Here is a 17500-nt window from a genome sequence, read left to right as displayed (position 1 = left end):
CGCCTCCTCAAGGACTCTGGGGTTGGGCCGGGAAATGGGAAAAGGCCAGTCCGGTGGCCCCAAGGTCAGAAAGGGGTTAGGGACGGGCCAGGGAGTCTGCGATGGACGACCGACCGTCGAGGAAGGGAAAGGGAGGGAAGGAGGAGAGTAGGGGAGGGGGAGAACCGCAGAACCCGCGACCACGACCCACACCGTCCACACCGGTACTGGCCTGAAATATGCCATGTTTTTATTCTGTAAGATATACAAATAAGTTTTAAAGGAAAATATATAGTCCTGAATGATTATATAATTTATTACTATTCTTTTTCTTATCACAATATTAATTTCATTAAATACATTTCTCATTGTACATTTAGAAAAGAGTTTTCTAAATGCCACAAAAAAATTAAAATCTGTGATAATGTTAATTATTGTACATATCTAATTTCTGCTGCATAATTTCTCAAAGTGGAGTGATGAATCCATTGAGAGTGAGGACTCTGGAAAGTTCTAAAAATGTGACATATTTTCTTTCCTTCTTCCTTTCTCCCTTTCCTCTCTCCCTTCTTCCTTGTCCCCTCTCCCTCCCCCCTTCCTCCGTCCCTTTCTCCTTCTGGAAATGAAACATTTGTTTCTTATGAAATCCTATGTAAGTCCAATGAGTGATAGATTAAAACAAACCAACCAGATCCAACCACTGAAGGATGTGGGGACCCAGAGCACCAGCCTTTTTCTCATCATTTGAAGTCTAAATGGTTGTTACGTTTATAAGTCAATTACCCAGCTTGAAGCCACAAGCAACATTCTACCTTGAATAATTTATACTTTTTAAAAATTGATTTACAGTGTTGTGTTAAGTTCTGTTTAACAGCAAAGTGATCCAATTATACATATAAATATATATATATATTTAAAAAATATTCTCTTCCATTATGGTTTATCTCAGGATATTGAATATAGTTCCCTGTAGGACCTTGTTGTTTATTCATTCTATATGTAATAGTTTGCATCTGCTAACACCAAACTCCCAGTCCATCCCTGCCCCCAGCAATCACAAGTCTATATCTGAGTCTGTTTCTATTTCGTAGATAGGTTCATTTGTGTCATATTTTAGATTCTACTTAAAAGTGATATCATGTGGTATTTGTCTTTCTCTTTCTGACTCAGTAATATTCCATTGTGTATATGTGCCATATCATTTTTATCCATTCATCTTTCATAGACATTTAGGTGGTTTCCATGTCTTGGCTATTGTGAATAGTGCTGCAGTGAGCATTGGGGAGCCTGTATATTTTCGAATTATTGCTTTGTCCAGATATATGCCCAGGAGTGGGATTGCTGGATCATGTGGTAAATCTATTTTTAGTTTTTTGAGGAACCTCCATACTGTTTTCCATAGTGGCTGTGCCAATGTACATTCCCACCAACAGTGTAGGAGGGCTCCCTTTTCTCTACACCCACTCCAGTATGTTATCTGTAGGCTTTTTGATGATGGCCATTCTGACCGGTGTGAGGTGGTACTTCATTGTAGTTTTGATTTTCATTTCTCTAATAATTAGCAATGTTAAGCATCTTTTAATGTGCCTCTTGGCCATCTATATGTCGTCTTTTCAGAAATGTTTATTTAGGTCTTCTGCCCATCTTTCCAATTGGGTTGTTTGTTTTTTGTTGTTGAGTTGTATGAGCTGTTTGTATATTTTGGAAATTAAGCCCTCGTAGGTCACTTCATTTGCAAATATTTTCTCCCATTCTGTAGGTTGTCTTTTCTTTCTTTCTTTTTTTTTTCTTTTTGTTTGATTTCCTTTACTGTGTAAAAGCTTGTAAGTTTGATTAGGTCCCATTTGTTTATTTTTAGTTTTATTTCTATTGCCTTGAGAGACTGACCTAAGAAAACATTGGTACCATTTATGTCAGAGAATGTTTTGCCTATGATCTCTTCTAGGAGTTTTATGGTGTCATATCTTATATTTAAGTCTTTAAGCCACTTTGAGTTTATTTTTGTGTATGGTGTGACGACGTCTTTTAACTTCATTGATTTACATGTGGCTGTCCAGTTTTCCCAGCACCACTTGCTGAAGAGACTGTACTGTTTCCATTGTATTTTCTTACCTATTGTCGAAGATTAATTGACCATAGGTGTGTGGGTTTATTTCTGGGCTCTTTATTCTGTTCCATTGATCCGTATGTCTGTTTTTCTGCCAGTACCTCTCTGTTTTGATTACTGTAGCTTTGTATTATTGTCTGAAGTCTGGGAGGGTTATGCCTCCTGCTTTATTCTTTTTCCTCAGGATTGCTTTGGCAATTTTGGGTCTTTTATGGTTCCATGCATATCTGAGGATTATTTGTTCTAGTTCTGTGAAAAATAGTTTATAATTTAAAAAAATTCTCTATTTCACCAACTGTGGTCACTTCTACAGCTCTTCCTAGAAAATGTTGTTTGTCAGATTTGAATATATTTACTATTACTAGCTTTCTTACTTAAAGATGAACCAGATCTCTTTTCCTTAAAAAATGCTTACCAACAGTTTTAATGCAATAGATGGAATGTTTTCTTTTTGGAAATTATCAAGATTGCAAAACCTTTAATAGATGGGAAAAGTGTTCATATTTGCTTATGATGAATGCTTTCAAAATGAGGTCACTGAATCCAAAATAGTAAACTTATGAATTATTATAGTTGGAAATCATCAGAGAGGCCAGATAAATTTCTTACCCAAAACAATGATTATTCCTATAGTAGTTTTGTGACAAATGTTTATTTAGCCACTACTTGAATACCTTGAATGAAAGAAAGCATGCCACATTCAAATCAATACAAAGAGATGGGTGTAATAGAAAGAGAAGGGAAAAAAATGGTAGGTGATAGATATTTAATTAGTTTGGTTATGGTAGTCATTTCACAGTGTATATATATATATATATATATCAAGACATCGTGTTGTGTACCTTAAATATATACAATTTTTATTACTCAATCATACGTTCGTAAAGCTGGGGAAGAAAAAAAAAGAAAGAGAAGGGCTTTGAATCCAAAGGAACATTGGTGCAAATTGTGGGCAAATTAGTGAATTTCTTAGTTTTGGTTTTCCATCTATTAAATGAAAAATTAAATCCCAGCTCTGCAGGTTTGTTGAGTGATAACGTAAACTGATTATGTCTAATACAAAACATTTAATAAAACATTGCTATAGGATGGTTATTTTGAGTCAAAAACTGCCCTGTTGTAACTTTGATCCCTTTTTCTTAATATTTATTTACTATTATTTGTGATAAAGTTAAATAGTGAAAGACCATTGTCATTTGCCTCTTAGGACTCTCAAGTCTTCTCCCCTGACTAAAGGTGTCCATATAATTCAATTGTCCTGTTACCATCTTTCCTCTTCCCTGAGATGCAGTGGTACTTGATGCCTACTGGGGTATCAGGCTACACTTACAGTAGCCATCCTCTGGAAGCCACACTTCTTTGGCATGACCCTGTTATCTTGACTGTACTCGATTGGGCTCAAGCTGGGCAATGAAATTCTGATCCAGTAATTTGGTATTGGGACCAAATGTAAGTTAAGTCAGTCTTTTCCAAAATGCAAAAGCCCCTTTCCAAAACCCCTAAGGGCTAAGGAGGAGAGAAAAATCAGTTTGTGGAAAGAATGAAGCAGATACAGAGAATGCGGGAAAGGGAGAGAGATCTGAATCTCCTCGGGGCTTTCTTGACTCTGATTCTCCTTCTTCCCTGAGGCTGCACTGTGTTCCTGCCCCCCATTCTGTGAATAACCCTGCCCTAAGCTATATCAAGTTAGTTTCTGTTATTGCATCCATGGTTTTTCATCAAAAGACACTGTTCTCTACGTTTGCGTCTTTATTCCTGTCCTGCACCTAGGTTCTTCAGAACCTTTTTTTTTTTTTTTTTTTTTTTTTTTTACATTCCATATATATGTGTTAGCATACAGTATTTGTTTTTCTCTTTCTGACTTACATCACTCTGTATGACAGACTCTGGGTCCATCTACCTCACTATAAATAACTCAATTTCAAGAATGGACTGGAGGACACAGGGAGGGGGAAGGGTAAGCTGGGATGAAGTGAGAGAGTGGCATGGACATATATACACTACCAAATGTAAAATAGATAGCTAGTGGGAAGCAGCTGCATAGCACAGGGAGATCAGCTTGGTGCTTTGTGACCACCTAGAGGTGTGGGATAGGGAGAGTGGGAGGGAGACGCAAGAGGGAGGAGATATGGGGATATATGTATACGTATAGCTGATTCACTTTGTTATAAAGCAGAAACTCACACACCGTTGTAAAGCAATTATACTCCAATAAAGATGTTAAAAAAAGAAAAAGACACTGTTCATTGTAAGACCACCCTAATTCAAAGATATCAAAATATGAAAAAATGTAACATAACAGTATATTTTAAAAACATCTCTGTTAAATTCTAGGGCTCAGAATTGAACCTGGTGATTGATTCCAAGCCCTTCCTCCCCTCACCCATCAACATGGTGACACGAAAGTAAAAACCAGCATATTTCCTGTTCCATCCACAGAGCCTTATCTATTGTCTCCAGCTGCCTGTGTAGCATTTCCATTTAGATGGTCCTATCAAACATATTTGACAATTATGACTCTCTTCCCCTCTGTCAGCCTGGATTCCCTTATTTTATTTCAATTTCCCTCCCTCTTCTAAGTTAGTGATCTAAGAGTCATTTGGAATTCTTTGCTCCTTCTTCCCTTAATCTCAATCTGACACAAAATTTTGGAATTTCTTTTTCTTTTAATGATTACTTTAATTTGTGGTATAATACACATAATATAAAATTTACCATCTTGACCATTTTTAAATGTGCAGTTTAATGATATTAAGTGTATTCACATTGTTGGGCAACCGTCACCACTATCCAATCTCCAGAACTGTTTTCATCTGAAAAACTGAAACAGTACCTGTTAAACAACAACTCCTCATTTTCTCCTCCACCAGCCTCTGATAACCACCGTCTACTAGCTGTGTCTATGAATCTGACTACTCTAGGTACCTCATATAAATGGAACCATACAGTATTTGTATTTGTCTGTTTTGTGATTGGCTTATTTCATTTAGCATAATGTCCTCAAGGTTCATCCATGTTGTAGCATGTGTCAGAAATTGGCATTTCTCATGCTGATGTTATTCTTTGACTTAACCTTTGTCTTCTTTCCTCTGACAACCGGGGGTCTAAGCCTTTATCACTTTGCCCCTGAGTTCCAGAAATAATGTCTTAACAAGTCTCTGGTGATCCTCCCCCTGCTTACAGCCATAAACTATGATGTCTGAGTCATCTTTGAAAGCGTGGTTTTCATCTGGTCGTTGACCACAGGGTTACCATGAATGGAGCCCCATGGATGGGTTGGTGCAACACAAAGGCTCTGAATAGCCCTTCTTGCTAAAAGCATTACAGTTTCTCTCCTGATATTCCCCATCTAGTGTAGCCCCTTCTACTTAATTTTTGAGTCCTTTGTAATCTAGTCAGACTCTGTTTTTTTAATCTCTTTACCCTGTGTTTTAATTTATGTATCACTGTTATTCGCCAAGGACCTTCATTTCTGTCAGGTAGTCATTTAACTTCCTCTACAGAATTCAGTGTTTATAGTTGTCTCTTCCTCTTTTTGCCTTTTATTCCTTTCATATGAACATTTCAACTTACTTTCCTGACCTATCCAAATACCATATATTCTGTGTAGCTCACTTTCTTCATGAAAACTTCACAACTGCTACAGCCCTATTTATAGTTCACTTAGTTACATTCTTACCCTTAAATACATTACTATAGATTGTGTTATACCGGTTAGTAGTTTGCTAACTAGATTTCAGTTTCTTGAAGCCTGATGCTTGTTTTTCCTAGCTCCACTTTAGCAAGCTGAGTGCAAATATGCAGTAAGTGGGCAATAAGTATTTGTTGTGTTAGTGGCATTTTCATGTTAATAGACAATAATAGAACACATTATAGGTGTGCTATAAAAGCTTTCACTTTCTATTTCACTCTTGTTTCTAAACCACCCACGCTTAATTTACTTGCAAGTGCTTTTAAGTTTGAAAACATTTAAGACAATTATTAGTGTTCTTTTTTTCCACAGGTGACTTATTTGATTTAATTGTTGTTTAGCCCAGCATCATTCCAAAATGAGAAGTATTTGATATACCTGTAGGTGATTATCATTAGATACATATACAAGAGAGGGAAAAAACAAACAAAAACCTACCTGAACAATAATGTTGGCACTAGGAAATGGACTGCTATCAGAGCATTTGAATGCTGGACCGCCTATGTAGGTGGGAAATGGGGTATTGTGTAAAGAATCTTGTTTAGTTCTTTTGTTTTTTGTTTCTTTTGACTATTCTGTCTTCCTTAACTCTCATATTCCTTCTCTGAAGCTTAAACTTAAGGTCGTTGTTGAGTGAGAAGGAGTATTACTCATACTTTTCCTCCAACTCAGGTGAATGGGATTTATCATTTTGGCCTTGATTTCCCTTCTTTCTGTTAATATTAAACAACATCATAATAGCTGTAAAGATCAAATGCTGTAAGTTGAGGGAGTATATGTTTAAAGTCTGTAAATATATTAACTCATACTACCTATGTGGCATCAAGCAGATATGACACAATTCAGTTCAGTAATAATGCATTGAATCACCAGTTGCATCTCACGCTAGGAATACAATGACGAACAAAATAACACCATGTTTGCCCTGGTGGATTTTATAGTTTAGTAGGAATATCTTAAGTAATTACAAGTATGTGAATTAAAGGTATGTAGAATACTGATTGCTGTGGGAGAGAATAGCAAGGGATTTATACCTTGTTTATGGGGTTGGTGCAGGCTTTTGAGAAAGTGTTTTTTATTTTATAAATATATATATTTATCTTTTACAAATATAGGGGTCCTTTATTTCATTTCAGTTTGGTTCACATTAAACCCTTACTACAAGCTTCTTTAATGTATTTTCCATAAAATAATAACCAGGGAAATAATCAGAAAATAATACTAGGTCATCTGGGTTGCATGACAGTGTGTTACAGTGAGAGGAAGACACCATGGCTGTGTAGAGAATGTGGGTCTGAAAGTCACAAAACAAACCAAGCTGAACCCTTGGGCAGTTTCTTAAATTCTCTTGACCTTGGTTTCCTGATCTCTCTAGCGGGGACAGTAATTCCTGCCTTGCCCAGCGTAGTATATAAGATACTCTGCCGTGTGTAAAAATGATAGTGGAACCAGAGCATTGAAAATCCAGTTTATTCCAGATGAACATGCATTTCCTGTACCTCTTACCCAAAGGGAATATATTTCAGAATTCATGGTCCAAGGCATTGGTCTCATTCCTGATGTGAAGAAAACAAGACGTAAAATAAGGCCCAGAAGTGCAGTCCAGGAGTATGGAGTAGGTCAGAAATCATAAGCCCAATATACTGCCTCTGTTTTGAATTTGGTTTTGTTTTTGCGCCTGCCCCAGGCTTCCTCATTTGTAGAAGCTTTATTAACAGGAACAGAGGAGGAGTCAGTGACAGCTGATCTGTTCCTCTTGTAGAACAAACTACAGTCCAACTCCAACACAGTCGTTACGGTAACTGTATCTTGTGCAAGTATTTTCCTGACCTGATGGAGCTACTGGTTTCAAAGTGATGCCTGGGGAAACCTGGGCTGATAGCAGAAATCCCAAAGTCAGAATAATGAGTGCTGCTTGAGCACCTACTAAACTACTGAAAGTACTGAAGCTAAATACAGTTGACCCTTGAACAACACGGGTTTGAACTGTGCAGGTCTAATTATACTTGGATTTAAAAAAAAATAAATACAGTACCTGTATGTTCAGTTTACAGATCTCTAAGTTAACTAAGTGTGGGGAAAAGTTTGTGTTTGATTAGAGATCACACTATGTGGAATCAAAAGAAATGATGCTATCCAAACTGAGCTTCCTGCCTTTGGGTGGTGAGTCATTTATCAATTCCTTTGTTTTCTGAGGTAGGGATAGCCCATTTTTGACTGCATAGGGACAATACCCCTAGCCCCCCACATTGGTCAGTGGTCAACTATATACATGGAACTATATGCCTATCATACTGTGTAAGGGTTCAGAAAATAACTGGGATATAGGCTGTAGATGAGACACCAAACTGAAGCTAGAGTACAGATTTTGGAATCATCCTTCTACAGATGGCCATGGAGCTGGACACAGTTTCTTGGGGATTTGTAGAAAAGAAGTACTCTTGAAAACACAAATATCTAGAAAGAGGGTAGAGGTACGTTTGGGGGGATAAGTATAGATTTAAAATCACATAACTGGAAAATATCTTGTACATCTTCTGATCTGATGTAGTCAAAATAAAGATGAATTGGGACTTCCCTGGGGGTCCAGTGGTTAAGACCCTGTGCTTCCACTGCAGGGGGCACGGGTTAGATCCCTGGTCCAGGAACTAAGATCCTGCCTGCTGCGCACCATGCCAAAATAAAAAAACAAATAAATAAAATAAATAAGTAAAGATGAGTCAGAGGTCCTGTTAGCCTCAGTGATACAGTTTCTGTAAGCCATGGTGTAAAAGTCTCAAGTTTGCCTTTCTAGTGTAGGTTTTTAAAATCCACGTCAGCCTCATACTGGCATTTTTTCTGCATTGAATTATAAATTGTTAGAGTGTATCAATTTCTTCCCTGTGTTTATACTTAACACCCTTTAGGGGTAGCAGAATTAAGATCTCTCTCAGGTAATCAAATTTAAGTATATACATTGTCCCTGCTTATAAAAAATTATCAAATGAAATAATTCCCTGGACATCTCTTCTAGATTGTTTTCCCTGGTTGCTCAGCCCGGTTCTTCTGTGAGCTTAGAAGTGTATCAGGTACTTGCTTTCATAAGCCTTATTTGTTTGGACTGTAGTTGGACCTTCTCTTTTATTCACTGAATACAGAGAAACACAGTGCCTGGCAAAATATAGGTAATATTTGCTGAATGAATGAACCATGCAGATTTCAGAGACTATACGTTTTTAAAAGATATTCACTTATTAATCATTTTTCTTTTGGATCAAGTATAGATATTTGTAGGTAGCAGAGACACAATTAAGCTAATGTTCTTTTTTTCCAGTAGCTGTCTTTTCTCATGGTTTGAATTGAGGGCAGCAAAATGTTGGCTTAAAAAAAAATGAGTCTCATAAGCAAATATAAACCATATATAAAAGTGTGTCAAACATAATAAAATTCTGATTATAAAATACTCATTACTCTTTAATCCTGAAGATCAAACATTACAGGGCTGCCAATAAGGTTAATAGCATATTTTTTTAACCCTCCAAAATATCTTTTCTTTAAAGACCTTCTCTTTAAACCACAGAATGTAGAGATAGTTATGTTCTATTTATTGCTAATTTGTCTCTTGCTATTTTTCCCTTTTTTTTTGTATCATGCCCATAGCAGCTGTTTCCCTAACCCTTAACCCAACCCACAGGCTTTCCCATGCTCCTTTTTTGTCTGTTGTTTGGCATTGATCCTTAGTTTGACAAGTAAAACACGTGTTTGAATAGTAGTTACGGCCAAGCTACAATCCATCAGGTTTCCCATAGGGGTGATTATGCTTATTTTACCCCCAAAGCAGGGATCCTTTTATGATAAAGTATTGAGTTCACTCTGAATAAGCCTTCAGCTTCCTCACTGAATTCCTCATTCCTTGGTGACATGGTGACAGATGACTCTGAGATTCTGTAAACTCAGTGTGAGTGAAGCTTGTGAGATGGGAAGAGAGTTGGGGACACAGAGAGGCAACATGGGCTTCAGCGTTAGACAAAGTGAGGTTTAGTTCAAACTCGGACACATACTAGCTTGTGGATATAATATTCAATATCTGTGGGTTTTAACCTCCTCATGTATAAAAGGAAGTAATAACTACCTGCCTTTGGAAACTGATCCAGAAGGAGTCGTTTGGGTAGATTTCAAACCAATATGCAATGGGCCCCATCACTATTTCGTTTATAAATATAAAATCACAGTTGCTCATCTAAGGTATACATCCATGGCTAAACCATACCCATAACACAGTCTGAATTTTAGTTGCAGAAACATTTCCCAAGGTGATGTGTGAATGTATGTGAAATTGTGGGTGGACACAGAAGGAATGAGGGACTTGAAAAATGAGGGATTGAAAGTCTTGTGAATATCAGCCCCTTTGAATTTCAGGATCTGACAATAAGTGGTCTAAATTATATTAAAAAAAACAACAACAACCCTGTCATTAGGTTTGTTTTCCTTTGCAGAATACTTGATAACTAGATTGAATTGCTTTCTTGTGAGCTATCTTTATTGTCCTTATTCCCAAGAGCTACTTAATACATTTTAAGTGTTCAGGGAAGAATCAATAGTGGTTCAATCAATAAATGAAATAATAAATGAATTTAAGCCAAATTCAGAAATTTAAGAATAAATGCATACAGCCCCCTTTTGTGTGTGTTGAGTTTGTGGGTGTGTGTATGATTAAATGGTTATGATTTAAAATCAGGCCAGAATTAAACATTCAAAAAGCATTTATTAAGCAGCCATTATGTACCAGGAATAGTAGACTAAATAACATTTTCTAAACTTACAGGTTTTCCTCCAAATTTAGGGGTACTCTTGTACATGCTGTTTAAAACAACTTAATTCTTTATCGGTGTGTGTTTCAGGTGCATCTGAAACTGAAAATTGATTCTAAAATGTTCATTACTTTTTGATCCTAAAGATCAAGCCTTACAGGATTGCTGATAAGGTTAATAGCATATTTTTTTTAACCCTCCAAAATATCTCCTTCTGCACAGTGGGGTTGATAATAATGCCAATTAGAGAGGTACTGGGAGAATTAACTGAGATAATGCATGTAAATGGCTGAGCACAAAGCTAGTCACATAATAGGCACCCACTAAAGGTTAGCTGTTGATGTTTTGAGGAGTGTGCATTGTGTAACTGATCACATTGGCTGTTAGTGCTCAGCTGTGGTCTCCCTGGGTCCTGGGCACCAAACTTGAGCGGTACACTTTTGTGAACTAACTTCACCCCTGGCAGCAACTTGGCATTCCTCTGCTTGTTTTCTGGTTGTCCACTTTCCTGATACATTTTGTCTATGTTTTATTTAATGCAGTTATATTTGAAAAAGGTTCATTAGCTTAAATCCTTTCTGAAATAGACAACCACAAAATGAAAATGACTATCATTAGTATTTTATCAGTTCCTCCAATTCCTTTTTTCAGTGTTTTCATAGTTTATATAATTAGGATTGTAATTTTTTTTTGGCTGCGTCGGGTCTTAGTCGGGGCACTTGGGTTCTTCGTTGAGGCATGTGGGATCTTTCGTTGTGGCGCACAGACTCTTCGTTGTAGTACACAGGCTTCTCTCTAGTTGTGGTGCATGGGCTCCAGGGCGCGTGGGCTCTGTAGTTTGTGGCACGCGGGCTCTCTCATTGAGGTGCGCGAGCTCAGTAGTTGTGGTGCACTGGCTTAGTTGCCCCACAGGCATGTGAGATCTTAGTTCCCAGACCAGGGATTGAATCAGCATCCCCTGCAGTGGAAGGCGGATTCTTAACCACTGGACCACCAGGAAGTCCCTGTAATGTTTTTATTGATTGGTTTTCTATATGTTTAAATTAATGGTATTTTCTGACCATCTTCTATAACGTTAAAAGTATGAAAACTTTATCACTTTTATACTTGTATCAATTTGCATCACTTTTATCACTTGTACACTTCTTAATAGTCACTGTGTGAATGTATCATTTTATTTAAGCATTTCTCTCTTGTTGGACTGGTAGATTATCTCTAGATTTTGTCAGGGTAAATGATACTGAAGTAAATATTTTTATAAACCCTGGTTTGCTTTTCTGATTATTTCTTCCAGGTACCTTTCTATATATGAGATTATGGATTAAAGAAACTAAGTATTCTGTATTTTAAAGTGATGGTTTACAGTATATAGTTAAAACTGGAAGAAATTTTCTTTTAAAAATCCGAGAGCAGTGGTTTTTAAAGTACTCTGTGACATCTCCTTTGGGGTTGCTTTTGAGAGGGAAGAGTTGTACCCTGAAGGTAACTTTTTTCATGTCTCTTTCTTTCTTCTTTTAAAATTAATTAATTAATTGATTAAGTTGGCTGCGCCGGGTCTTAGTTACGTCACATGGGATCTTTTAGTTGCAGCATGCGGGATCTTTAGTTGTGGCATGTGGGATCTTAGTTGCGGCATGCGAGATCTAGTAGCCTGACCAAGGATTGAACCTGCGCCCGCTGCATTGGGAGCGCAGAGTCTTAACCACTGGACCAGCAGGGAAGTCCCTCATGTCTCTTTCTTATAGCAAGTGAAACGGATGCACTTTCAAAATGTCAGATTTGACAAAAATGAAAGTCATGTGTTTTTGTTTCATTTTTATGATGAAATATGAAAGGCTTATTTATTTTGAACACTATTATATCCTAAATACCATATTTAATAAATAATTTCTTTGAAATTAAATTTCAGCAATCTGGTTAATATTAATGAAGAAAGATAGTGGCGTGAGGGTAGTTTTAGGAACTTTTTCAAATCAGGTGAAGAATATTTTACCAACTTGACAACTGTCACCAAAATTTCTCTTACAAAAAAGTATGGAAAAATATTTAGATACTGTTGCAAGTATGGAGAAAATATCACTCTATTCTCATTCCACTCGTCCCCAAAGGGCTTGGATGTCAGAGAGAGGTAGGGCTTCAGAGAAGAGAGAAAAAACTGTGTGATAGAGAATATTTTGGAATCTTCTTGGCAACTTGCAAAAGAGAAAGAGAAGGAGAAAGGACAGGATCAGGAGTTGGCAGTAAACTGCAATGTGTAAATCCCTCAGAGCTCCATTCTCTAAGCTCAATCAAGTCTCATAAATTCATGCATGCTTGCTTGCAAGTTTTACATTATTTTTAACACGCAAGCATGGTCTGAGCTTCATGTTGAGGTTGATATGATGTGGGATAGAGGCAACCCTGGAATAAACTAATGTCCAAGAAGATTGAAAACTCAACTGATAATTATAAGTAACTGGAATCTTAGTCAAGCGTAAAGGTCTGACTCAAATTTGGGGGCATCCAAGGCAATTTTTCTTGTATCCCAGGGCCCTGGGGGATGTCAGGTGAAGGCTCAGTTACAGGAGTTTTCATAAGCACTGCTGAGGTCATAGCACCAGCTCTGCTTTTCACTGTTATATGGAACAGAGTCCCTGAAGATTGGCTGCCCTGGTGCTAAAGCAAGTCCCCATGCTGGATGTGCTTCAGGTTTATCTTTAGAAATATAAGCTTCTGGATACTTCTGGGTTAAGGTTTAGTCATTCCACTTTGCTATCAGATTCCAGATACGTTATCAGGCAATAGAAGCATGACTGTCTCACTCTTTAGTCATATGTCTTAAATCTGACAGGCATTTGGACTCTCCTTTAATAGGAATGGGGGAAGGGCAGGTATATGAGTGATAGACTTGTTCAATATTGTCACAAGTACTAGAGCTAGGGAAAAAAATAAATGCTCTTCTGATCATGGGAGGTGTTTAAGCATAAGTGGAAACTGGGTTTGGTCAGGATAAAATAGAGGATGTTGAAATGGTAAAACCATAATAGTAATGATATGTTCAGTAGAATAGTTATATTAGATGAACTTATGTACTCCACTGGTTGAGAAATTGTCAAAGTGTTACATTACCCAGCTTAAAGTATTATGGCATTGATTTTTAGACACATATATTTATATTTTTTTCTCAAAAGTTGACCTTTCCACCATTTATTTTGCCTTTGTGTAAATATAATTTTCATGTTTCGTTGTTCAGGACACATTTTCTACTAATAGTAGCTCTAATGTTGGTGATCAAATTAGTTAATGTTTTTATACATGTCACTATCAGATGTAAATCTGTGTTCACACCAGGTATAACAACTCAAGACCGAGAATATTCTGTTGGCTGTGAGGTTTGTTGCTTTAATTGTGGCCAAGTTAATCTGTAGAATTTAACAATTATACTGCCATCTGTCTTAAGGGTTTACAACTCTGGTAGAGAATAAGCAAATAGCATAAAACACTTGTACCTGTGTGCGCTGCTCAGTTTTATTGGTAATAAAAAAAAAAAAAGACATGCTGACTTTTGTGCTTGGGAACAGAATCTGTTTCTAACCTTTGCTATTAACAGGAAGTGGGAGAGGTGAAATGAGGCTTGGTTTTGTGGCCGGGCAAGAGCACTCTGTGTTCCTAAGCGTGGCATCCAAGTTTCATGTCTGTCTAGCTTCTTGCTCCTTGGAATAGCTGGCCTTTGAAGTCCTAAAAACATAGATTGGTAATGAGCAACATAAAATCAAGAGTGGGCAAATATTTGGAAAATCCAAGCTCTGAGAATAGCCAGTCTAGGATAATTTGGCTCAGATTTTGTCATAGCTGTGTTTTTCTTTCCCACCTAAATTATAAAGTTTTGCTAATATAATAGCATGTGTTTCCCAAGTAACAATCATTGAAAAGTCTCGACTTCACTTGTGTTTTTAGATAGAGCTATTGCTGTATTTATTTTTAGATTTTAGGGCAGCAGTAATTTTTTGTCCAGTGTATTAAAATGACAGTCCAGCCCCTGAGTGCCTTTTTTGGTAATTAGACATAGTATTAGAAGAAAGAATTCTAATGTAAATTTTAGGTTAAATACTAAACTAATACATTTAATAAAGATAAACCTTTTGTCCTACTGCATATTATCTATGAGGGTACCCATTATAATATGTACTATGTCCTGTTTTAGAAAATATTTTCTGTCAGGAAAAAACCCACATAATTGAATAAAGACTATTTTCACGAAGGTCATGTTGTAAAACATATATGTGTATAGAAGGACATGACAGTAGCTCCAGCTAGACTTTTGTGAATGCTTAGAGAATATCCCACTTACCAATGCTATTATCTCCTCCTCCCTTGAAGAAAAGAAAAACAGGCTGATTTTGCTAAGTTGTCCCAAAGGGAAGACATATATGAATATTTTTATATGTTTAAGAGTATATGAATTTTAAACGCCAGTCTGTTACAAGCATATTTATCTCCTGCCTTGGAGACAATTCTTAAAACTGTAGAGATGATTAAGTTTAAATTACTATAGACTTTTGAAATCTGATTTAATAGTCTAGCATTTACCTTTTAAAAATTTCCTGTCTTTTACGGTTATGACTATCAGAATATAACACACATTTTTTAGAGATCGTAATTTTGCAATACCGATACCTTTATCTAATTTGTTATATAATTAACAGTAATAGTTTAAAATTTTTGTTGCATGATAATTAGTCTTGGAATGCTAGAAATCACTGGTATGTCTATCCAGTGAAGCCTGGGTTGATTTTAGTTATGTTTGGTTTCATACAGTACCAAATTATAATGCCAGCCTCTATATTCAGGTTTCTGAAAAAAAAAGTGGCCTTTTTATTTACCAAAATGTATTTATACAAATTTATCAAATTTTCAGTAAAGTATACATACATATGAAATATACACATATTTAACATAGAGCCCTGGGACTCCCCTGCCCTTCCAGTGGTTAGGGCTCCTAGCTTCCACTGCAGGGGACAAGGGTTCGATCCCTGATTGGGGAACTCAGATCCTGCATGCTGCGTGGTGCAGCCAGAAAAAAAGATAGAGCCCTATAAATGTTTGTATTATCATAGATATGAAAGTTACAGAAAATCATGATGATTAGATGTTACATCTCTGTCAGGAACTCCATTCCCCCCCACCCCAAATATCCCTCCTCCCCTCCCTCCCATAGACACAATGTACACGCTCATATGCCCATGTCTTCCTTGATTGACTTCTTTCTTGAGACTTTAATCCTGAAATGTTTCCTAGCACACAGACAGCTGGGATGAAAGTGTTCTTTTTAAGTGCACACTTTTCATAATGCCTTGAACTTGTTTTTCTGTGGCAGAGGGAAACAACCTCATGCACCTGGACAAACAAAGGTGTTCCTTCCAAAACAGACTTTCAGAATCATTAATTCTGGTTTAGAAATAATTATAAAGGTTAAGTGGACTCTCATGCGTAAGGTTTTAGTGCCTGTGAGTGGCTGATCTGTGTTTTGCCTCTCCCTTGCTTTCATATTCCCTGTGACACCTGCATGTATGTGTCTTCTGCTACAAATCTGATTCCATTTGTAGCAAGTGGGCCAAAGACAGCCCTCCAGCTTTTCGTAACCTCCTGGAGATATGCTGGGCCCACGGGCTGAGATAATAAGCACTTCTGCCTGAACACATGCTGAGGTCAGGCTAGTGCTGGTAAAGGTGGGGGAAGAAGGTGGGTTTTTGGTTCCTTTGGGTGCTAACAGTGTAGAAAGAGCAGACAGTACCCATCATGATAACCCAGTAAGAAATAACTAAGATGTGAGTGGAGGCATTGTGTTCGCCTTTAAGGGTGAAGCGGTAGTGTCTTTCAGTGAGGGGGAAGCTGGTGAGAGATGAAACACACTAGCAGTAGAAAATGTTGGATTTTTGCATTTTTTAGCATAATTGTAAACACAGAATTCAGAGACAATAGATATTACCAAAGTAAAACTTTGAAAGGATAATTTTTTTTTTTTGCTTGAAATTCTTTTTTTTTTTTAAGTTTTGAATTTTATTTTATTTATTTTTTTATACAACAGGTTCTTATTAGTTATCCATTTTATACACATCAGTGTATACATGTCAATCCCAATCTCCCCATTCATCCCACCACCACCCCCGACTCTTTCCCCCCTTGGTATCCATACATTTGTTCTCTACAGCTGTGTCTCTATTTCTGCCCTGCAAACCGGTTCATCTGTACCACTTTTCTAGGTTCCACATACATGCGTTAATATGCGATGTTTGTTTTTCTCTTTCTGACTGACTTCACTCTGTATGCTCGAAATTCTTAAGAGTGTTACAGTAACCCTATTAGTTCTTGCTGTATTACAGAATGACTGTAAAACAAGGTGGTCCGTTCTTAGTTATTAGGAAGGGCAAGGGCGGAGACGAGAAAGGAACAGGTAGGTAGTGATCAGTCGACGGGAGTGGAGCAAAGCATCTTGTGCCTTTTGCATTTGGGGGGATAATTTACATAAGTAGACCTCTCGCTTTTTCTGTCTCTTTTTCTCCCTCCTTTCCCCTTTTAATTGATTTGCCTGATCACGAGTTTCTATCTCCCTAGGAAAATAATTCGATAAGTACAAATAGATGTGGAGGAACATATGTAAATTGCTGACTTTCTAAGCTAAGAATTTGAACATGTGCTTAGGAGTTTGTTTTATTAAAAAAATCCTACCATTGTCAATTACTATCATAAACTCGTGATGAATCAACATTGACGTTCTCCTACCTGTGCCAAAATAAAAATTGCTTGTGGGGTGATGTGGAATAATGTTTACAGCTGCCTTATGGATGATTTACATTGAAACTGCTATGCATAGACTATCTATTAATTGGAAAATCATAGAAAAAATAAGCAAGTTTTCATCTACCAAACAGCCAGCAACGAACTTTGATAAAT

At 37.1% G+C, this 17500-nt stretch overlaps 1 protein-coding gene across 1 annotated transcript in view; it reads left to right on the top strand.

Moving 5' to 3' along the window:
- Positions 1-17500, top strand: part of PDE3A (phosphodiesterase 3A) — a 313166-nt gene that overhangs the window by 37435 nt on the left and 258231 nt on the right. The window lies entirely within an intron of this gene.

Source organism: Mesoplodon mirus (assembly GCF_964341445.2).
Source record: "Mesoplodon mirus genome assembly, chromosome: 11".
In the NCBI taxonomy this organism is placed as follows: Eukaryota; Metazoa; Chordata; class Mammalia; order Artiodactyla; family Ziphiidae; genus Mesoplodon; species Mesoplodon mirus.
Note: the sequence above shows the minus strand (reverse complement) of the source record. Positions and strands in the feature narration are given on the sequence as shown.